Source organism: Onychomys torridus, chromosome X (assembly GCF_903995425.1).
Source record: "Onychomys torridus chromosome X, mOncTor1.1, whole genome shotgun sequence".
Taxonomy (NCBI): domain Eukaryota; kingdom Metazoa; phylum Chordata; class Mammalia; order Rodentia; family Cricetidae; genus Onychomys; species Onychomys torridus.
In genome coordinates, this window is record NC_050466.1 from 125,587,300 (window position 1) to 125,612,047 (window position 24,748).

Below are 24,748 nucleotides of genomic sequence, written 5' to 3' on the forward strand. Positions count from 1 at the left end.
CAAGTGGACCATTTTCCTATTGTACTTTCTGCAACTTCATTTCAAATTATGCTTATAATACTATTAGCAAAGTCAAAGGGATGATTCTGATTGTGAATTGGAGGTTGAGGCCCAAAATACTTTAACTCTATTTAATCTATTACCATGTGCAGTAAAGCATCAACTTAACTGAAAATGCTTTTTCAAAAATCTTACTTAATATTGTCAACTTCTTTTACCATACCAATGAATTTTAAATTTTCTTTAAGAGAAAGATTTATTTGTTACTATGTGTATTCATGTGTATCTATGTTGGGGGATGTACACCTGAGTACAGGTATCTGTGGAGGCCAAAAGAGGGTGTTGAATTCCCTGGAGCTGGAGTTACAGATAGTTGTGAGCCTCCTAACATGAGTTCGGAGAACAAGATGTGGGTTCTCTGTAAGAACAATTTTTGGGGGCTGGAGAGATGGCTCAGCAGTTAAGAGCACTGGCTGCTCTTCCAGAGGACATGGTTCAATTCTGAACACCCACATGGCAGCTCACAACTGTCTGCAACGCCAGTTCTAGGATCTGACCTCCACACCAAAGCACATAAAAAATAGAGGTTTTTTTTTTTTAAAGAGTCAATGAAGACATTAAAAAGAACATTTTTTTGTTCTTAATTGTTGAGTGACCTCTTTAGTCTCTTAAAATTCCTTTTTGAAATATAATTTTAAAAGAAAAGTTTGGCTTGACATTATATAAACCCGAGGTCCTTATTCTAGATCACCTACCTAGATGTAATGTCATACAAATCTACTTAATCTCAGTGAACTTAGTTTTTGTTTGTAAGATGAGAATGATGGTATTCTCTCTGGCTAGGTCACAGAGATGTTATTGCAGGGAAAACTTGTGACTAGGGTGTGCTTTGTAAATCTCAGAGTACTCTCTGAGCATAAACCATTAAGCAAAATACTCAAAAACAGTGAAGTGATATTCAACTAAGGCTCCAAACAAGGACTTCATCAAATATTGAATCACAAAAGAAAATTGTGCCTTTCACAATTGTTCTCATTAGAGATGCTTTAAAGATGCACACAGAACCACCCTGGTCTAAAGCTGAGTTCATAATAATCAACATTCCTCTTATTATCAGGAAAGAAAAACCACTATGAAGATTCTGTGGCATTCAGATATCAAAGAATCCAGAGGCCTGGATAATGCTGATGAGGAAAGTGGACTAAAAAGAGGGATTGATCATATGTCACCTTGGTTACAAGCACAGAGATGTAGCAATGGAATGAAAGGAGAAAATGTAGAATGTCGATAAAGTTCTAGGCGATCTAATTCATGAGTTAACCCTAGTGAAGACAAAAATTATGTTCTGAGTAGTCCAAACAGCCAGTCGCGTGATATACTCAGCCGTGAGATTGTGACTTTCCTTAGGCTCTTTTCTCTTTGGTATAAGATTACCAGAGATAGGTGCAGATTCAAGCCACCAGTGCTTAAATAAAAAAAGGCTGAAAGAAGGGAATCCCCGCACTCCCTCTTCTCCCCACCCCCCAGGCCCAAACAGTCAGGCTTGGAAGACTTAAAGGGTTTCACTTCCGCCTGACTGCAGGAACCACAAGTTCCAGACTAGGTCGGAATTGGAATAATCACAGTCAAAATACACCCAGATGCTCTCACACACCCAGACGCGCGCGCATCCTTGGGCCATGGGGTGCACGTGAGCCCACACACCGCACACCCAGCCCTGCCTCTAGCCAGAGCATCCGCAGCAGCTGCCACTGAAGAAGCCTCCTCCTTCTCTTCCTCCTCCTCCTACCACTGCCACTGCTGCTGCTGTGATCGCCTATCCCCTCTCATCCTTTTTCCTCCTCCAATTCCTGCTCCTCCTCCCCGCATCCCCGGCTCCTCCTGTCCAGCAGCTAAAGGCAGAACCCTGGGCAGCAGCTTCCCTTCTCCTGCCACGAAGAGGTTGGAACAGGTATGTGCTGGGGGCGCTTTGTTGCGGGTTGCTAGAACACCGGTGGCTCCCAGAGCCACTGGGAGGAGCTCCCGGCAGAGGGAAGGGGAGATTATTTCCCAGTTTTCTGTGTTGCTGTATGAATCGATTGTGGGGAGGAAGGATAGAAAGACACCTCTGTCCCTTTGCCATTTCTTCCCTCTTGGTTCATGGCGAGAGAGCACTGAAGCTACTCGGACTCCTGCTCCCGCCCATCCCTAAAGCTCTTTCTTTGCGGCCCCCCCCCCCCCCCCCCCCCCTTCTAGCATCCACTTCCCAAAGCTGAGCTTTCTCTTGTTCTGGGAGCTGAGGGATGGGGGCGGGGAGAGATGGATAGAGTGAATCCACCCGGGCACCTGGGGGCCTGGGGCTTTGTTACGCAGGACAAAACCAGTCCTTAGTAGTTTTCAGATCCTAGCTAGGCTGCTGTCTTAGTGGCGTGGGGTGTGGGCCCCTGCATACTAGGGAAAGAGAATGTGAGGGGGCACTCCCTGTGTGTGACTGGGCATACAGGAATGCAGTACTGTGTGTCAGGGACGTGCTGTAGATTTTGTGTGGAATTTCGCGTGAGTTGGGCTAGTGCATTTGACACTCTCTCTCCCTCCCTCTCTGTCTCTGTCTGTCTCTGTCTCTGTCTCTGTCTCTGTCTCTGTCTCTCTCTCTCTCACACACACACACACACACACACACACACACACACACACACTTTCACTGTGTGTCTGTGTGTGTTCTGCGCCATGGGGCTGGGCTACTCTTGGCATTACATGTCCTTGGGTCTCATCCCATGCCAAGCCAGAATGCAGCAACATACAGGCAGGCTGATCAGGTCCAACCTGTTTTGCCCACATTGGAAGGGTGATGATGACTTCAAAGTGATGGAAATCCCACCCTCCTCCAAGTTGGAGTAGTTGCTTAGTACTCTCTGCATGTGAAATTTCCACCTAGGTTGATCAAACCCTGGTGGACATCTTGATTATGGTCCCCTACCCCACTCACAGAAGATTCCCAACTTTCTTAGCTGGTTTTCTTCTTTCAGCCAATGAGATTCCGAGGCTCTTACAGTGAACCCTGAAGTGCTCCCCTCCTGTAATTAGTGGGGCCTCAAGTCTTTACTGCAAGGAAGTTTGTGATGTGTTAGGATATAATTGCATGTTTAGAGAAAAAGGAACAAAATCCAGTGCGCTTATTAATTAATTGTGAATTTACAGGCTCTGTGGGCTCATTTTGTGTTCTTGTAACACAAGATTGTGTAGCCATCTTGTTTTTAATCAAAGAAAGATCAGTAAAAATGAACAAAACTCCTTAACTTTACTTGAACACTTTTATTTGTGCTTCTGATAATTCATTGCTTTTCAAGTCCCCCAAATAAGCAGTTAAGGATTGCAATCAGTCAAGTGACCAACATTTATTGCACACCTGCCATGTGTCAGTAGTAATGTTAGGTACTGGAAATATGGAAATGAATAAAACATCAGATCAGTTCTCAGAGAGTGTAGGCTGTTATGCAAGCTAGAGCTTGGAAACAGTATGACAAGCGATGGGCAGGGGATTGTGGAAGCTCTGAGGAGGGATGCCCGACTGTGGGGGGTGGGGTGGGTTATGATCAAGGCAGGCTTCACTGGGAAAGTGACATTTGAGTCAAGCAAGTCTAGTGGAATTAATTCACCAGGTGGCAAAGTGGAGAATGGCATCCTAAGCTCAGTGAGCAGCATGTGCAGAGGCAAGGTTATAGTTAAGTAAAACTGCAGGGAATCTCAAGTATTACCGTCACATTCTCTGCAATCCCAGAATGAGTCTCTGTGGATTAGAATGATGATTAATGATGAATTTGAAGGCGCCAGTATTGGAGATTGGTGAGGATCAAAATGTATCCCCATCTTAAGAAAGAAAGACCTTCCTCATTTATTAATATAAGTGTTTTGCTTTAAGCAAATCTGATATATATATATATATATGGACTTGCAATGCAAATGGAATTAATGGGAAACCTTTAGGTTGCAGAATTTGTTGTTTTACAAAAGAGTTCATAACCAGTTACTCTTAAAATAAATAGTAGTCCCTCTCTGACCTTTTTAGTGATCTTGTTTTATCAAAAATGCATTTTTCACATAACCAGTGGATAAAGACAGGTAAATCTGCATTACATCCTTATGCAACAAGTTACCAATTTCGATGCAGGAATTTCCCCCCATGCTGTGAATGTTTAATAAACATCAGGAGAAAATATGAAAATTATAGCAATAAGTATCAAATCCATTAACTATGATCTTTTGTCATTGGACTCATATGAAATTAACCAGGGCAGAATCTTCAGGGACTTTTACATTTTAGGTACTTTTAGTAGTGTCACTGGTAATTAATGGTAGCACAAGATTTCTGTGCTCTATATTGGTTTTGAAATGGATATATAATGACTACTCTAATACTCATGCAATTAAGATATACCAGAAGCTCATTTTGAATCTTCTGTTTTACTGTGTTGATGCTGATTGCGTAGGTTGATGAATAGGACAGCCTGGAGGTTAATGATTTCCACATAATGTGCCTGATGGTCCAAGATTATGCTGGTGAAGAGTATGAACTCTGATGATATGGCTTGGCATTATGGACCCCTCCCTCCTTTAAATGAAGCCTCTGAGTAGCCATGGGTTCTATTTGAAAGAAATATAAGCAGAGGTGGGTGGGAGTAGAATTAACTCCTTTCCTCATTTGGCCAATGTCCTGATGTAGAAATGGTAACCTGGGGTCCTATAGTCACAAAAAGGTTCTTGGCTCACTAGCTGTGGATACCAGAATGTATCAGACATTGTCTCTAAAAGGAAAAGAACATACCCCAGAGCCTATTAGCTTAGGTTGGTATGGAGTTGATCTGCCTGCTGTGCTAAGCATCAGATCAATCCAAGTCCTAATCCAACACTTTTAGATGTGAGTTCCAAACCAGACAGAATGTTCATAGGTCAGATAGAGAAGGAGGGAGAGGGAGAAAGAAGAGGGAATTTTGTAGTCAACTTTGGGAAATTCTTATTTAAAGAGCATAGGTTTGTTAATTCTAGAGCCTCTAAAAGCCTCTGCTAGGCTAATGCATATTGTGACTCTCTAGGAAAAGAGCATATGTAGAATTCCTTATATGTTTTCTTATAAAACCCGGTGTGTTCCATTTGTTAGACTAGTCTTAATAGTATTTGAGGACCTGGCTGGTCAAATGGAATCTTCTGCTGAGTTCAGAGGCTGTTGGTACCTTTCTAGGTAAACTTGAATGAAAGATAAGCTGGATGACTGGCTTTGCCACTCTCCAGCATTCTTCCCTCCTCCATCTGTAAAATGAAGCTGATAGCAATTGTTACTCTTACTGATTGTGAGGATGTGATGACAACTAAGATAATATCTTTGCAAGTATTTTGAACTCCTTAGAAGAAAGGCTCTATAGGAACTCAAGGTTATTATGAAGAGGAAGTGAAGAATTAAGGTAATCATTCTGAACATTCAGGCCCAAGTCCTGTTTATCTTTTGCATTTGGGGCAGCTGCCCTGAGTTCTCTGCTTTGACTATGAGGCCCTATCCTCATTCAACCTTGGGTGACTCAGTTCTCTGAGCTTATTTCCTTTCACATTCTGAAAATTTTCACTGTGCTCTTTAATTTCCTGATCTGCAGTTGCCATCAGTACAGATTCAGGAAAACTCCATCAATCTGAGCACACCCTGCTGACCAGAGAGCACTAGAGGTGGGAATTAAATTTGGTTGGAAAGTTGTTTTTATTCTTCACACTAATTATCTTTCAGAAACTGTTTGAAAGGGTCATTTCTGAGAGCTCATGGCTTCAGGTCTCCTTTCCAGTGACTCAAGTTTACATTAGGGTCTTGTTTGCAAGACAGACTTCTTGAATACCTATTTCAGGAGTCCATTTTGTCAAAGTTGAGGCCATCTTTAAGGAAATTTAAACAGAAACAAAATAGTATTCATATGAGCATTCATCTTTTCTGATTGCCTTGATGTAAATTCCCCTAACTTCCCTTTTCTTTATAAACTTTTCTTCAGTGGAGAACAGACCTCTTAAGAATTAATAGCTAAACACCATAGCAAACTGGGATTGAGATTGTACCTGATCTGGAGGTGTTAGAGGTATTGATTTTAGACTCTTCTGTGCAATGATTGGTTAGTTCTTTTCCACATGAAAGCAACAAGCTGTAGCTGCAATGGGAAGGATTTCTGTTAGCCATACATACAAGAAGTCTTTTTGACTTTAAGACAATGTGATGCTGGAAAGTGTGAGTATACCTATCATGTACTCTTGGACACATAGTGGAGATAGTAGACCAGGAGGAGAGAGTCATGGAATGGAAGATCTGTGGGAGTTTTATATTTGGACAATGAAATGAGGACAAGATAACTAAAGTGAATTGCCCAAGATCATGTAGATACCAAGTGATGTAAGTCATACTAATAGATTTAAAAAAATGTTTTCTTCATTTATTTGGGGGAACAGATGGGCACACATGTGGAGGTCAAAGACCAACTTCCAGGAGCTGGTTCTCTTCTCTCCTTCTACCATATGGGTCCTCGAGATTGAACTCAGATCATCAGGCTTGGTGGCAAATACCTTTACCCGTTGAGAATGAGCCATCCTGCAAACCCAATGAACTTCTTTCTTATGTAGTTCAGGAGAGTTTAAGTTGGTTTGTTCAATGGAACCTGAGCTTGTAGGGCTCTCAGAATGTAAGATTAATAGAGGGTTAGGCATATACCAATCCCCCCAAAAGCAGTCTTTGCTCTGTCCTTCTCCATTGTTGCTGACTCAGCAAGCTAAGCAGCCAACTAAAAGTGTAAGGATTGGATATTCATTAATTTCATAGGGGTCTTTGTCTTATAAAAGATTAATAACTACCAAGGTATAGAAACTTGGACATTTGAATCATCCACTGAGAACTGAGAGGAGAATACCCCTACAGAAGAAAGGACAGAAGGACTGTAAGAACCAGAGGCCCAGGACACTTTATGCTAGATAGAGTTCTCCAGAGTAGACAGGAAAAATATATCCATGAAATTTCAACAATAGGGTTACCTGAACAAGCCCAGTATAATGGTGATATCATTTGACATGCTAACATGGACAAGAGAAATTCTTCAATGACCCATACCCAGATGAATGCCTGTAGGTGGTCAGTTACTGCTGAGAGAGATATCATAATTCTCTTCCAAGGATGATCTCCTACATAGGTCATCCTATTCCAAATAGTCAACCCTGAACAAATGTACATACGTGTGTGTGTGTGTGTGTGTGTGTGTGTGTGTACATGTAACAATAATAAAGAAAACAATCATGACTTTTGGAGGGAAATGGGGAACATGGGAGGAGTTGCAGCAGGAAGGAAGGGTGGAAGAGATGTAGATGCAGTGCTCATGTACAAACTTCACAAGCACACTTAAGGGAAGGCCCCAAGCCCAGCAGAGGATGGCCAACACAACACAAGATGAACTCAATGGGATTTCTGCAGACTTGTGTCATAGTACTTTATATATATATATATATATATATATATATATATATATATATATATATATATATATATATATATATATATATATATAATTCTTATTGGTCTTTTGCTTGTATTATGTTTTCCAATTTTGTGTTTCTTATGGTTGTGTGTGCGTATGTGTTTCTTGTGTTATACTTTTTTTCAGGATTGTATGGTTTATTTGCTTATTAGTTTTCTAGAGAGAGGGAGGAGTGAGAGAGTGAGAGAGAGAGAAAAGGAGAGGAGTTGAGTGGGTGGGGAGATAGGGAGTATCTGAGAGGATTTGGAGAAGAGGATACCATAATCAATACACATTGCATGAATTTTTTTCAGTAAGATAAACTAAAAGTTGATTTGGAAGCTGAAACACTGTCTTGAAAGGGTGTGTTCAGAGATTGAGAAGGCATGGGAAACTGTGAGAGAGTGGCATAGGCTGACTCTTTGTAGATTGAGAACTGTAGTTTGCTTGTCCTCATCTTTTACCCTTATGTGTCTCTTTCTCACCTCTTTATGTCCTCTTCCTCCTCCTAAATGGTCACCCTTATCCTTCATATATAATGCTTATTATAAAAAGAGAAATACAAAGTAGAATGTTAGTTGCATCTTCCACACTGATTCCCTGCCAAGTTAATAATTTACTATGTATATCTTGTGTGCATTTTAATGAAAAAATATATAAGTATATACCCACATGTTTTTCACTAAACTGTGTTTGGGTCCTTTCTTGTCAGTATGCACCTAGCTACTTCATTCTTTTTAATAACTACGTAATATTCCATTATACAATTACAACATAATTTTTTGTCCAAACTTTTATGATGAAATTTTATATTATTTCAATTTTATGCTGTTAAATATTGGTGCAGTATACTTCATGGTATATGCATCTTGTGATTGATCCTTATCTGGTGTGTAGTCAGACTACCAGGGGTCACATCAAAAATCCAGGCTTAGGTTTTTAATTAAATGCTAGGCAGAGAGAGAGAGAGTCATGCTAGACTCCATGAAAGAAGAGAAGCAAGAATCATTAACAATATACAAAATATATGCAATATATGTTCACCTTTAGTTATTTAAGCAAACATGTTTTTAAATATATTTCTAACTAGAACTGTGTAGCTGAAGTTTTCTTCAGTCCTGCCCAGCCTGTCGGACCCTGCAGCCTCTTATAAAATAATCACTCAGAAGCTTATATTAATTAAAACTGTTCAGCCATTAGTTCAGGCCTACCACTGACTAGCTCTTACATTTAAACTCAGCCCATTTCTGCTAATCTGTATGTTGCCACATATTCTGTGGCTTTATCTATGTGCCATTACATGCTGCTCTCTGGAACGGGGGCGGGGGAGGCTCGCTTCTACTGACTCAGCCTTCAACCTCCTAGAATTCTCTTTGTCTGTTTATCCTGTCTATACTTCCTGCCTAGCTACTGGCCAATCAGCATTTTATTTATCAACCAATCAGAGCAACACATTCACAGCATACAGAACATCCCACAGCAGAAGTGTGTTGAAAGCATTTTCCAAATCATATTGCTGTAAAGTCACTGTGAAATGATGACCTTCTAGGGTTACCTCTGCTGGCAGGGACCAAAACACCAGCCTGCAACAAACTGACTTTATAGCTATACATAGTATTAAGAAATATGTGGCAGCAGGCACAAGACCAGCACAAGCTCAAACCAGACCTGGAAAAGGGTTAAGTGGGCACAAAGTCTTACCTCTGGCCAAAAAGCTCTTTGTAATTGATAGCTACTAGGAAAAGGAAAATCAGTTTTCTTCAAGAAAAGTGATATAGTCATACCATGGCATCCCCATATTCAGGAGTAGTTGGAGAGGTCGAGAAGGATCTGGGAGGAGTTGGGAGAGGGTAAAGAATATGATCAAAATATACTGTATGAAATTCCAAAAAATAAATTAAGAAAAATTTAAAGCCAAAAAAATAAAGCTTGGAAAATGTTATTGTTGCATTTCTACTTCTCTTTTAGGTTAATAAGATTGATTCTAGAAATTTCTAGATGTTGAGTGTTCAGTATTAATCATAGGCTGTCTATCTGGGCTTGCTGCAAAGAAGCAAATTTGAGGCCTTCCCATGAGAAGTATTTAAAGAGAAATAAACAGTGATGTCACTCTCTGCAAAGGGAATAGTAGCAAGCAGGCACAGGTGTGGCCTTTTCTCTCTACTGGCCTGGCCTTGCTTCATCTGCTCATGTCTCTTCTCTTCCAGCATTCAGATGTGGTCAAAGAGATTCTGCTGTTAGCTTTAGATGATGGGTAGGGTCTGTGACTTCTAGGAAGCTAGAAATAAGAGTGATCATTTGAGCGAATTAAGGATGTCTTTTGTCTGAAGAGCATGGAGGCAGCATTAACATCATTTGGGTGTGACAGAGCTATGGGGGAGAGCGTGAAAGCTGTGACAGTTTTTGCTTACTTGTTCTGTAGATGGTGAATGTGTCTGAAAAGGAGAAACACTGTGAGTTGGGTATTACCAGGAAAGGCTACAATACACCCACTAACACTTGTTACCTAACAGTTTGCCAACTTTTCTCCTCTAGAGAAGAATAGGTACCCTTAAAATGAAGCTTCTAATTTGATAGACGTATGGATGCCCTTTGCAGTTATCAATCATGTACTTTCTCTACTGTGACATTAACACAGCCCACTCCTGAAATCTTTCCAAGCTGTTGGAAAATTGGTGGGTTATTACTCTCAAAGGTATGATTGGGGTTACTTGAGTTATTGACAATTACGAATTGTGGTTTCTCACTTTGAAATCTTGGTATTTGGCAAACAGTTTTAGATCTTATTTAATACATTTCTTTTCTCTTCAAAGAGATTGGACTAGAGCAGAGAAAGTTCAGAGGGGAGCTTATGGGCAGATGTTGTCATTATTAATCTTTGTTGCCTTAAAAAATTGCTTCACTTGTTTAGCTAATGAATGTCCTGATTTCAAGCTGGGTTGCTTCTTTGTCAATGCTGAATGCTTTAAAATTTCAGCATAATAAACACAGCTATGGTTTCTACACATAAATTGTGATATATTTGTGATGATTGCAAGAATAAAGGCCATCTTATTTTCAAACAAAATCTTTCTCTTTTTACGTTTTTTACCTTTTGCATTTGTGCATGGCGTATGTGTGTGTGTGTGTGTGTGTGTGTGTGTGTGTGTGTGTGTGTGTGTGGGTGTGTGGCTTATGTGTGGAGGTCACAGGATAACCTCAGGTGTCTGTCTTCACCTTTCCACCTGAAGTATTTTTGAGACAGGATCTCTTGCTATTCCATGCATAGCAGGCTAGCTGACTTGTGTGCTTCCAGGGATTCGTTTGTTTGCCTCTCACCTCATCACAGCAGTGGGAGGATTACAGACACCTAATTCTATGTCCATATGGGTTCTGGTAAACTAAACTCAAGTCTTCATGCTGGGTGGCAAGTGATTTACCTGTTGTGCCCTCTGCTTTTTATTTTGGTTTTTGTTTATTTGGTTGTTTTTTTTTAAAACATGGCTTCACTAGCTTAGCTTTAGCTGGCTTTGAACTTGTTACTCTCTCAAGCCTCCTGAGTCCCGAGATTACAAGCACACACTAAGATATCTGACTTTTCCTCTCCTTTTAACATTATATTTGGTGCTTTCTATATTTCCCTACTGAATTATTCTGTGAATGTAACATTGTTTTTAAAATTCTGGATAGAATCAGGAATAAACATTTGTTTACATATTTAATAAAAAGAAAGGAAGGAAGAAAGAAACTCAGGCAGACTGAAACTGGAGTTTACAGTGAATTGGGAGGCAGAAGACCTGGGTTTCAGTACTCATTTTGTTAGTAATTACTCATGATTTCAAACAATTGTGTAAATGTCTCTGACTCAAATGAGTCAAATTCCTCACATATAAAATGTCTTTCCTTAAGTTTATATGAAATATTTTCATCTCTAAAATGAAAGGTAACCTTGGAGTAGAATCACTTGTCGGGGCACTGTTGAAAAATATATAGGAAGGTCCACCTTAACCAACTGAATGTGAACTCCAGGTATAGACTAAGGAGTCTACTTGGGAACTAGCTTCTTAGGTGACTATGGAGGAGACTGGGACCCTGCCCTAAGGGAACTTTCAGGAGGCAGATTCTCTGGGGTTTTCTGGCTAGAGGGAATAAAAGCATTTTCCAAAGGTGGAGGAGTCCGTGTTTCAGCTAATTCCCCAGGGTGGGTTTCTTCAGAGGTGAATGGTGAGCAGAAGGTTCTTTGTCATCATATCCACTTTGAATGAACAAACTGTGCTCTCATATTTCATGGTGGAGGTAGGTGCAAACAGTCCTTCAGTAGAAGTATTACTGAGAAAGCACAACGATGTATCCAGAGCTCCACACCTAGGCCCCAAACTCCCCTTTGCTTCTCTTTCTTAGTTTCCATGTCTTTTAACTGCTTCAACTTTGGTTTTCTTGCCATTATTAAACTCACTGTGTTGTAGTGCATCTCTCTTGTTCCATGAGATTCCAGCCTAGATTTCCATTCCTTAGCTTCCTCCAGCCTCCAGGTTCTTGAAACATCTTCCTTCATCAGCAGTGCCTCCCTGATCATATCACTAGTTTGGTTTCCTTCTGCTGTGGGGACTGTTTCAACAGCACCCTGCCCTCAAGATACCAGGAAAGAGTCAGTATCAGCATGTATCCATTTGCCTTATGTAGCTAGCACCTTGTGTCTCAGCCTTTAGCCTTTGTCTTCACTACAGGGAAAGATGGAGCTAGGGGAATTCTTTCAGTAGGCCAACTTTCAGAGACAGACAGGCTTCCTTTTTATATATAGCTCCCATTTATTGAGCATTTATTATATGCCAAGTACTGCACTATTCTGTATGTCTGATGTGATTCCCTCTACAGTGCACTGCAGTCAATATTATTAGCAGTTCCATTTCATAGAGGCAGAAAATGAGGTTCAGAGCAGTTGAGTAACTTGCACACATTCTCTTGGATGAAGGGTAGCTCTGGGAATCTATTTGTGTGATCCTGGGGCCTCAATAGTCAAGACTATTCTGCTATCAAACATCCCACTGGTAATACGGTTATGTTATACCAAAAGGAAGTGCATGGAGCAATAGATTGACTCTACTCTTGACCCAGAAATAACTTTAAAGAAAGGGAAAGAAAGGAAAGGAATTCTTTTGAATGGGAGCATAATGTTTCCAGGGCTATTTTTTCCCTCCCCCCACTCCAGGGCTATTTTTATATAGCATTGTAGGGATGGGGCTTCAAGACTGGTTTTGAGACTTGAGATCTGGTAATTGAATATCCTTTATCTATTGACATTGGAAGGTCAATTCGTGAGGCTCCTATGATTATTGTTAGTTTCTGAGATCATAGAAATGGATATATACTTTCCTCCCTTCTACTCCCATCAGAAAGCTGGTGGCCAGAGTCTAGAGGACCTCAGGGAGGCTGAGAGTGAATTCCTGAATGTTTTTAATTGACAGGCAATTGAACTGAAGGGGGAGAGCTAGGAGAAGGGCCCAGAAACAAGATGACAATAGTCTTGCTGAATTGGATTCTTGAGTATATGAGAGGGTTTGGAGGGAGGAAAGGGAAGGGGGAAGTGTAATTATATTATAATCTCAAAAAAAGGAAACTAAAAATGCATATAGAAAAATAATTTTGAGGCTTAAACACAGACCATTCGTTTCTTTTTTTCTTGGCTCTTTCTAGCAATATTTTGTGCTAGGTATTATTTCTCTAAAAATCCCCTTCGATTTGGAGTCCTCAGGAGAGTACTTGCAGCTGTTGTCTGCCATCTTTATTGCCATTTTCAATCACGATAGTCAATAGACATCAAGGAACCAGGGGCTTTCTTGTAACAAGGTCAGTAGTTTGCTCCATGTTTAATGCTGACAAGTCACTCTGCTTCTCTAGGCTTCTTCTTACATCTGTCATGATCCTGCCTTCCTCCTGGGAATACTGGAGCAGTCATTAAATACAGACTGCTGGGAAAGGAATGTGCTCCAAAATACAGACACTATGTTGGGCCAAGTAGATGGCTCAGTGGATAAAAGTGCTACCTGAGCAAGTCTGGTGACTTGAGTGTGATCCCAGAACCCATGTGGAAAGCTAGATTTGGTGGCATACATCAGTAATCCTATGGTAACATGGGAGGCAGAGACATGAAAATTGCCTGGAAGCTCACAGACCCGCTATGGAGTATGTATTACAGCAGAGAAAACAGCAAGAAAGACCTTGCCTCAACAAAATGGAAGGCAAGAAGCTATTCTTGAAAGATGTCCTCTGACTTTTACATGTGCACTGTGGCATGCTCATGTTAGCCCCCCAAATAAGTAAAAAAGTAACAAAAAAATACTAGAAATTTCTATTAAAAACAAAAACAGAAAGAAAAACCTGGGGCTATCAAGATGGCTTAGTATATAAAGATGCTTGTAGCCAAGTCTGATGACCTGAGTTCAGTCCCTAGAACTCACATGATAGGAGAGAACCAACTCCTGCAAATTGTCCTCTGACCTCCCCACAGGCACATGGCAAAGGCACATACACACATAACACACACACACACACACACACACACACACACACACACGCACGCACGCACGCACGCACGCACGCACGCACGCGAGCGCTCTGCAAAATACATGTTGAAAAAGTAATGTACCTAACCTATCAAGTATTATAGCTTAAACTTAAATATATCAACAACACTGAAATTAGCATATATTTGGACAAGATCATCTAATAGAACTGTTTAGTAATAAAGTGTTAAAGATCTCATGTAATTTCTTGATTGCTTGCATCCAAAATCACTGGCAATGCAGGATATCTTAGAGACTAGTTATCTCTTCTATTCACATGTCTGCGTAGAAAGTAGAACTTGCTGCTGCCCATTATTGCAAGAGTGTGAGACTGTATGTTGCTAGATTCGACATCTCATTTCTATTGAATGTTCATTATTTTGGTACCATCATTAAGTAAAACGCCTGTCTTAGTCAATATTCTATTGCTGTGAAGAGATACCATGACCACAGTAATTCTTATAAAGGAAATTTTTTAATTGGGGAAGGCTTTCAGTTTCAGAGATTTAGTTCATTATCATCATGGTGGGAAGCATGGCGGCAGGCAGGCAGACATGCTGCTGGAGGAGCTGAGAGTTCTACATCTGGATTGGCAGGCAACAGGAAGGAAAGAGACACTGGGCCTGGCTTGAGCATTTGAAACCCCAAAGCCCACCCCTAGTGGCACACTTCCTCTAACAAGGCTACATGTCCAAAAAGGCCACACCTCCTAGTCCCTGTCAAGTAGCACCACTCCTTAATGACCAATCATTCAAATATATGAACTTAGGGGGGCCATTCCTATTCAAACTATCACAAAGCCTTAAGGAAAACACTTGTATCTGAATGGAATATATTTAGGTTTTCTCTGGCAAAGCATTTGCTCTGAGGGAAAACACAATGCAATGGTACCTCTAAATCTAACTCCCACCAGTCGTGTGATCCTAGGATGTTTCTTTTGCTTCTTTGTTTTTGCAGTGCTAGACATAGAACCATTCCAAAGTCTTGTGCATACCAGGCTAGAGCTATATTTGTGGCCTTGAAATATTAATCACCTAATTGTCTTAACTCTGTGAAAAGGAAAGCATAACACAAGTACTTAACTCTTCATGGAATAGTGGTAAGGAATCAGAAATAATTTACATGCACCCATAGAGTTTACTTGCATGGCCATTTGTTGAAGCCAGTCTTATTTTTATTAAGGTTTCTTGAAGTCCATGGAGAGATTTAAGACTTCAAGCCTTCTGATAAATCCCTTGACCTCTTTAAATCTTTGTTTCTTCACCCAAACAATGGGGACAATGGTGGTATTTAGTCTTAAGGTTCTTCTGAGGAATAAGTGGGATGATACCTGTAAAGGTCTTGGGACACTTCCTGGAACATTAAAGTGTTATTGCAGGTATTGCAGTCTTTGTTACCTTGCTATCATTAAGGCTTCTCTAGGTTCCTTGGCTCTTGCCTTTCCAGTGTATGGTACACCTTTGGGCCAAGCCACCCTAGATGAGACTGTCAATACCTATGAGGTCTCCACTGTCTGAGGTCAGCAGGAGAGATGGCTTTTTTGTATGAAGGAGCTTCTGAGATGGAGAGGGCTTCCTACAAGAGCATTGCACAATGTCCATTAGGCTATGTCTACAGAACAGCTGATTCTCTGGACCTGAAAATAGTTCACATGGTGACAAAGATGGGGACAAAGAAGAGCTGCTTAACAATTCCCTCAGGACACTGGTCCCACACTGCATGAAATTCTGTCAGTTCCCCCTCCTTACTACCACGCCTCCTCTGTCAGCCCTGCCAGCCATGTATTCCCTTCTGGCATTCCTCCAAGACAACAGGCTGAAGAGCCCTTTGTCTCCTCCCCAAGCAATACATGGAGTTCAGCAACTACATGCTGCCATAGTGACAATTCCTACCTGATCAATAGAGCTGGGAATTGAGCCCTGGTGACAGGACCTGCCTTAAAGAGTGCCACCTCTCAGGGCATCATCTGCTTCTTGGTGATCAAGCAACCAGCCCTATTCACCACCAGCTATGTACCACACTGTAGACTTTTTAAAATCATGAGTTAACCTTTGTACCTAGCTCTCAAAGCAACTGTTTCATGAGAATTCTACTTCTTAGGTTACTCAATATTTCTGACTTTTTCTTTAATGAACTCTTTAACCTTACATTACTGATGCTTGTTAATGGTATATATAACAGTAATGATGGCTAACATATTGTTCTATTCCTTTATAAATTTAACCTTTTACCCCCAGGATGCATGTTGGTCATCTGTCATATATGTATTTTGGTTTTTTTGAGACAAGGTTTCTCTGTGTAGCTTTGTGCTTTTCCTGGAACTCACTCCGTAGACTGGGCTGACCTTGAAGTCACAGAGATCTGCCTGCCTCTGCTTCCCAAGTGCTGGGATTAAAGGCATGCCACCACCGCCTGGCTATCTGTTATATTTTAAGTGCTGTTTTAGGTCCATAGAATATGATTATAAGGAAAACAGACCCAGACTATCCTCATGAAGCTCACATAGTCTAGTAGAAGAGATATCTGGGGGAAATGAATTCATATATATACAATAAGCTGTGAAGAAAAAAAAATACAGTCTGAAAGGCAATAATAAGGGAGACCTATAGAGTTTGGGGGTAGCATGAAGAAAGGACTTTCTGGGGTAAAGGATGTGTAAGCTATGTCCTGAAATTACACAGGAAAAGAGAATGTTCCACACAGAGGGATCAATGTGTCCAGAGCTCTTAAAGTAGGTCTTTGCAGTATTCATATGACCAAAATCAACCATTACTCCGGGAGAAAAAGATGTTCATTCTGTCAAGACACCATACAGAGAGAGTCTTCCTGGCCATAGTAAAGAATTCTCTATGTTGAACATAGTAGAAAGCCACCAAGTATTTAAGTGAAGACTTAAATTAATGCAATTTACATTTAAAGCATATCACTTGAGCTGCTATATAAAACTGGGCTAAGACAGAAGACCATGATAATATTGAAGAAAGACATACTGGTGGCTTAAACCAGGGTTAAAGAGGCCATGAGTGTGGTGGGTATTGTGTTCCCTGAAATATTCTGTGTTCCCAAAAATAAACATATCTGGGGGCAGAGAACAGACAGCCACTAGAACAAAGCCAAAAATGGTGGCTAGAAAATGGGAAGAGTAAGCCATAACAGAAGTTGGGCGGTGGTGGCGCACACCTTTAATCCCAGCACTTGGGAGGCAGAGCTAGCCGGATCTCTGAGTTCAAGGCCACTTTAGAAACAGCTAAGCATGGTGACCCACTCCTTTAATCCCAGAAACCCAACCTTTAATCCCAGGCAGTGACAGCAGAAAGAGAAAGATATATAAGGCATGAAGACCAGAAACCAGAGCAATTAGAGTAAAGCATGTAGTTAGTTAAGCATTTGGTTGGTTAAGTGTTCAGGCTTTGAAGCAACACAGTTCAGCTGAGATTCATGTGGAGGAGGACTCAGAAGCTTCCAGCCTGAGGAAACAGGATCACCTGAGGAACTAGCAAGGTGAGATAGCTGTGGCTTGTTCTGCTTCTCTGATCTTCCAGCAATCACCCCAATAACCTGCCTCGGGTTTGTTCTTATTAATAAGAACGCTTTAAGATTCATGTTACACATGAGGATATATAAGGAGATTCAGGATGCACTTAAGTTAGAACCAAAATGACTTTATAATAGACTGGGTTTGGGGGATGAGGGTAGAGTAAAGTCAGGCAAACTTCTCACTTGAGCAACTTGATAAGTGTTGGTAGCAGTGTGGATATAGGAATGGATCCCGTGTGGCGTTAAGTTTACAGTGCTCATTTACCATCTGCATCATACTACCTGACTTTGATCAAGGTAGTTAATATGAATGTACTTGTTGTCTTCTTAGGTAGGATTTAAATTTTGGGGGAACATTGATTATGTTTTATTCACCTATATAATCCCACAAAGTGCCTGAGATATGGTATATCAAATATCATTAAATAGGGAAAAATTTATTTTCTCTTTCAACTGTTTTTCTCATTAAATCTTTGGCTATATTATTGGATTTAACTTTTTAGTAAAACAGATATGACACTCAAAGACATGTGTGCTTTGAAACAGCCTTTGAGCTTCATTTAATTGTTAATTGGTTTTCAAAAATTATTACCATGTCCCTGATGCGCAAAACATACTTAACTATGGTTTGCAGAGCATCCTTCAATGGTAAAGACTGTGTGATCACAGAATTGTCTCATAGGAATGTGTAGGATAGCCCAGAATGGGCATAGCAGAAAAGAAGTGGCCCTGGGTTGACTATGAGATGCCCAGGAACATGTACTACAAATAATGTGCTGTGGAGTCTTAAATTTGAAGTTATAAAATTACAAAATATGGCTGAGCTACCATGCTCAAACAAGATAAAGTGAAATATTTAAAAAGTACTCCAGTTTCTTTTATATAGTTCCTTTAAGGTTATACAGAGAATTGTGTGATCCTTCAGATCTGAGGTGGGAGTCTGGAAATTTGTATTTTATGAACATACTAGAGAATTCTCATGCACATGTCTCATGGATCACATTTTGTTATATCCTGACTTTAAAGGTCAGCTCATGAACTAAAGACAGGCATAGCCAGCTACAACCTAGCTTGTCCCCGATGTACTCAGAGTTACTTTGAGGAGTCCCAGGTATTTCACATCAGTTGTAGACACTGAGAGATGAGTCATCGAAAGGAACAGTAACAGTCCTTATGAAAATGAAAAGGGACAGAAGCCCACATTCAACACTTAACATATTTCTGATAACTGCCCAGGCTGTAGATTCCTTTTAGGGACAACTGCAAAGGTGTACTGGATAAGGGGTTAATCAATAGGGGTGTCATGCCTAGTACTGGAAAACTTTTGAGGTTACTTTTTAAAGGGCTGAGTTGGGTCTTGCCTTGTGCTCCAGCATTCCATCAGAGGTGCTAGAGAGTGTTAAGTTATATAATGGGATGAGAGGAGGTATGGGTTTAGTCTCCCAGTGGGATGAAAAGTTGCTATCAGTTCCTTGTTTCTATGTTCACGTTATAGGGAACCTGCTCCTAGTCTGGTAACATCAACCCTCTTCCTAAACAAACATTGCTCTGCATCCACTGGAAATGATCTAGATACCACAGAGACTTATCTTCTCCTAATTCTTCAGAGGGTTATTCATAACCTGTGTCATTGTTGTGCCTACCCATTTTCTTGTTTTCCACTAAGACTGATTAGCTTCTTATTTGCAGCATACATAGCTAACAACCATGGACGTCAAGTAGCTCACCTCACTTTCTCTTTTCCAAGGCCACCAAGAAGAATCTGTAGGTACTAGTAATCTCCAACTCCACCCTATTGGATACTGGCTATAATTTATTCTATCAACACATTTGTAAATGGGTGTTCCTTGTATGAATTAGTACCTACCCAGTTGGTTTTACCTCTGGCATAACTTCACCCTGATGATTTCCTTTTAAAGGGTTGACACAGAATTTTAAGAAAGATGTCTCTGTTTCATCCCTGTACATGTTTGTGCTTTCTTTTCACCCTCCATCTTCTCTCCCAAGTGTTCTGTGTCCTTTGAGATCTATACTGCACATCAACAAACTCCCCTAGCCTACAAGCTGTGTCAGCATGCCACATGTTAGCTACCTGCTGACATCAGCTGGGGAGCTTTGTGTCAAAGTCTGTCTTGTCACCAGAGACTCTCATTCTACCGGCTGGAGCTTCTGTTCACCCTTTCCATTTGTTTGTTTTTGTTTATTTAAGACAAGGTCTCAGATATCCCAGGCTGGCCTTGAATTAACTAGGTTAGCCAATAAATGACTTTGAACTTCTGATCCTCTTGCCTCTACCTCATCGTTTACTGATATTACAGGGAAGGACCACCACAACAGACTAGTTAGCCTATGTGCTTTTTAGTAGATAATCCACAGGAAGTTAGTGATATTTAGTTTTCATACCACTGATGCCTACTTTTCTTAATCTATGTATACATTTTCCTGAAACTTTATTAAGATTTATTTAGGTGAATCATTTTTATGGGTAGCATATGCCGTAGAGCTAAGGGTTGATATCTAGTACTATTTGCAAGCCTTTGGTGTGTGTTGTCCTCAAAGAGGTAAGAAGAAAAGAGGCTGTCAGATAAGAAAATTAAATACATGTGAGTTATTGTCTTAAATTGTTTTGAAGGCAGTATTAAATGACTAAATGATACCCTGGGGCACATGCTATCTGTATTGCCCTCTCTATGCTTGTCAACTCTATTTCTCCTTCAATAACCTTTTCTCAGGCTTGGCTTATCGGCTTCTTCTCCAACATTACGTCTATGCTGATCCTGGATGACCTTGGTGCCTCTGAATAATCTGTCTGACAGCCTGGACTTGGGAATCCTTTATTACCTTTTATAAATGACTTTGTACTTGGTACTGCTGTAGGAGAGAGGGACAAAAAGTCCTGCCTGCACAAAGCTTCTGAGGGGTAGGGAAGTGGCTCAGCAGTTAAGAGCTGCACAAATGTAAATGCAGGAGTTTAAATCCAAGCACCCATGCCATAAATCAGATGTCCATGTAAAACACTTGTAACCACAGCTCCAAAAGAGCTAGAAAAGGAACATCTCTCAGTGACTGGCTGGCTTCCAGCCTAGCCAAGAAAACACTCGCCCAAGGAGCAGCAGTAGATAAGGTAGAGAATTCTGAGAAAAGAGGTCAACTTTCATTATGAGTGAAGGAATTCTAAAAGGAGTAGCCTTCATTGAGTTACCCATGCAAATATCTTGTGGGAGAACGTTACAGAGAGAACAGCATGTATAGATGTCCAGAGAGAGGCCTCCGGGAGGCAAGTCGAGCTGAAACAGAGTTAGAAGATAAAGTCTAGGAGGTAAGATAGGGACAAGTCTTACTGGTCTCTGTGGGAAGTTATGTTTTGTGACTTCTCTGAGTGAGTGACATGGTGAGCCATTGGGAAGTTTGTGGGTAGAGAATGAGACAAGGTCTGACTTATATTTGAAGATTCATCGACCTCTTTGTTCTCTACTTACTTTCATTTCTACTCTATCTTGATCACTTGCCCCAGTTCCTGGATTTCATCACTGCTTCTGTTTTGTCAACTTGAGTGGATGAAGGAATGCCTAGTGGGCTACTAACCACATCCTAGGTTTGTCTGCAAAGACATTTCCAGAGATTACTAAATCATGAGCAATCTGGAGGCCCACCACCCAGCTCCTAAATAAATCACACACAGAGGCTTATTCTTAATTATGAAGCCTGGTCTTAGCTTGGCTTCGTTTCTTGCCAGCTTTTCTTAACTTTAATTATCCCATCTACCTTTTGCCTCTGGGCTTTTTCTGTTCTATTACTTCTGTAAAACTTTCTCTTACTCCATGGCTTGCTGTGTAGCTGGGTGGCTGGCCCTGGAGTCCTCCTCCTTCTCTGGCTACTACTTCTTTTTTTCCCTGACTTCCAGATTTCTCCCTCTATATATTCTCTCTGCTTGTCAGCCCTGCCTATCCTTTCTCCTGCCTTTATATTGATCTATCTTTATTAGACTATCAGGTGTTTTAGACAGACACAGCTTCACATAGTTAAACAAATGCAGCATAAACAAAAGTAACACACCTTAAAATAATATTCCCCAACAGTACTCTAATAAATGGTTAATCCATTGGTAGATTCAAACTTGAGTATTTTTGTTTGTTTGTTTCTGTGATAAACACCATAAGCAAAAGCAACTTTTGGAAGAAAGTGTTTATAATTTTGCTTAAGGAGATAAGAGCCCATTATGGCAGGGAGGTATGGCAGCAAGTGACAGGCATGGCTGCTAGAGCAGGAAGCTGAATAATTACGTCTTCAACTGTGAACATGAAGCAGATAGAGTGAATTGGTAATGGAGCGTGGTTATAATTTCTCAAAGCTCATTCCCAGTGACATAATTTCTCCAGCAAGGCTACATGTCCTCTAAACTCTCCAAAAAGTGCCAGCAAGTGGGGACCAAGTATTGAAATATTTGAGCCTATGAGGGACATTTCTCATTCAAATCTCTGTAAATATCTTATCGGGAAATGGTGGAATCTCCTGCCTGGTTAGAGAAAGTAGTCTATTGTAGACATATCTTTGGAGAAACACTCTTGCCTGGGCTCCTTCCTATTTCTGGTCTCTGCTTCCTGGACTCCTTGATGTGATCTACCTTCTCTGCCACACCTTCCATGCCATGATATATTAATGTCTCTGAAGCCAGGGCCAAAGTACACCTCTCCACTTTTAAGTAGTTTCTTTCAGGTATTGTGGTCACATCAATGAGAAAAGTATTGATTGTACCCCCAAACTGACCAACCTCTGAAATCTTGAACAGAAGTATTATGATGGGACCCAGGCAGATTTTTTTTAAGTTCTATAGATGAGTCTAATGAGCAACCAGTTTAAAAAATCTCTGGAGTAATTCAGACACCTGAGCAAAAAACCAATCTCAACAGTTCCCTGGAAACCATGTATAAATCTCATAAAGAGGGACCTTAGTAAGCAATGTAACTCATTAGTCAGTATTAAGCCCACCTGTATCACCACTGTCTAGCCTTTAAACCCATCACTGTAACTGTCTTTAAGAGGATGTCTTTTCATCATTTCATAGAGAAAATAAAACATTGTGTGATATTTTGATCACATTCTGACAATAAAGTTTGCTTTGAATCAGAGGGCAGAGCTAGCCACTAGCTGACCAAAATTATCCATACAAATTTTGGAGGACTGAACACAGAAGATAGGAAGTAGTAAGGTGGGGCTTAGAAAGGATCTCAGTCCTTTTGGATGGAGGAATGGAAGAGACAGAAGGCCAATGTTCACATCTCCACTTCTTCTCTGATCATTCAGATTCTTACCCCGATATCTGACTCCTGATTTTTTATTGATAAATAATAATTAGATAAATACATTAATTCCAGAATCTCAGTTTTTTGTGTTTCTTCCTCAAAGTGAGAAGTATATGTATGCAGACTGAGTTTCTTCTCTTCTCTGGCTCTCCAAAAGTTTTTATGTATATTCAACATCTTATTCACTGTTGGCTCTCTTCAAAATGGCTACCTTGTCTTTAAAAGCCCTCTCTTTGGTCCTATATTTTTCATCTCTAACTACTTCCCTGTGGCTTCTCTCCACAGCTGAGCTACCTCAAAAGAAGTCTACTCAATCTAGCCCTACTCTTTTACTTTCCATTCACTTTGTCACTCCAGTAAAGTCTGGTTTTTTCATTTAATTTTAGGCTCACATCTAATTTTAGGAGCCCATGCCTGGATGACCAGGAATGGGACGTTCGATAGCCCAGAGAAAAAGGATAGAAAAACAAACAAACAGACAAAAAAACGTCTTTTGCCATGGGCATCAGTGACTTGCTAACTGACAGATTTCATAAAATTTCTCAGTCCTTACTTAGTGCATCTGAGTCAACTTGTGTGTCTTTCCCTGGATTGCATGGTCTTGACTCACTTTTAGCTGTTTCTTGAGTTCTTTTTCCCAAGACGTGAAATATGGAAGATTCTAGCAATCTCTTTCTTTTTGCTTCATATTGTTCTTGGCAATTTTATATGTGCTTATGGTTTTAACTATCATCCACCTGTCTGTGACCACTGTCTTGATCCCCTGATCTGTTTATCTAATGGTCCATGGCCTATCTCTACCTTGAAATACTATAGACATTCCAAAGTCAGTATGACTAAAACTAAACAATATATTCCAACTCCACTAAATGAGACAACCTTGTCAGCCTCCATTACGTCACTTACCTTTTACTATGTTCACTTTTCCCAAGTCTACCAATAAAATTTCTGTCTGTTATCTGTTTCTTCCTCCGCATATTGACTGCATTTATTTTGCTTTTTGTCATTTCTCATTTGTACTACTATAGTGTCTGAATTGCCGGTAGTTATAGCAGCCTCTTTTCAGCAGTCTTCTGAATTTGCATATTATTTCTACCAAGCACATTTGCTGTATTACTTAGCTTCTCATATTGCCATTAATGATCCCAGAGACTTTGGACAATAGGTTTCAATCGATACTTCATGGAGTCCTTTTTTTTTTCCTGAAATTTAGTTGTTGAGTAGACCATATAACAAGGTAAAATCCCTCATCTCACTAGCAAAACCTCGATTTACTGCTCTCTGAGCATCTGAGAAGCTTTTCTATTAAAGTGAGAATTCTACAGCCAGAAGACAAGTTTGAATGCCACTGAGTTGATCCTCAAGGCAAGCTCTAGCAAGTTTACTGTTTATTAGAAATGGAGAGTGTGAAGTGTTTGTGGATTCTTTGTCTAAGCACTATCCTTCAGATGTATTAATTTGATAGCAACACGTAGATTCGTCTCTCTCAGCCTGATGTATATCTTTCTGTTGGTGTTCTCAGTTCTTTCCTCTGCCATTCAGAGTTTCTCATGCCTGTCATAGACATGAAATAAGGATCTCTGTCTGGAGAACACCCATGGTCCTTATGTAGGCAATGTCTCCTCCAGTCAGCTTCACATGTCAAGTTGCACACCATTCTATAACTTAAGTTTTCTATTTAACGTATTGCTAGTATTTTAATATGTGATTAAAGAGTCTTTTATAATATTTAAACATGTTTTCTTTATTTTTGAGTTTCATACTTTCATATAATGAAATATTATCATATTACTCACCTCCATTTTCCCCTCCAACTTCTTCACTATCTTGCCCCCCCTATATTTCCCCTCTTAACTCCATG

At 40.3% G+C, this 24,748-nt stretch overlaps 1 protein-coding gene across 4 annotated transcripts in view; it reads left to right on the forward strand.

Annotated features, from left to right (window-relative positions):
- The first annotated feature begins 1,837 nt into the window (after window positions 1-1,837).
- Pak3 (p21 (RAC1) activated kinase 3) overlaps window positions 1,838-24,748 on the forward strand; it is a 275,597-nt gene continuing 252,686 nt past the window's right edge. For all 4 annotated transcript variants that reach the window (XM_036174016.1, XM_036174019.1, XM_036174017.1 and 1 more), the window contains exon 1: window positions 1,838-1,951. The gene's annotated coding sequence lies outside the window, so the exon portion shown is untranslated. The remainder of the gene's footprint in view (window positions 1,952-24,748) is intronic.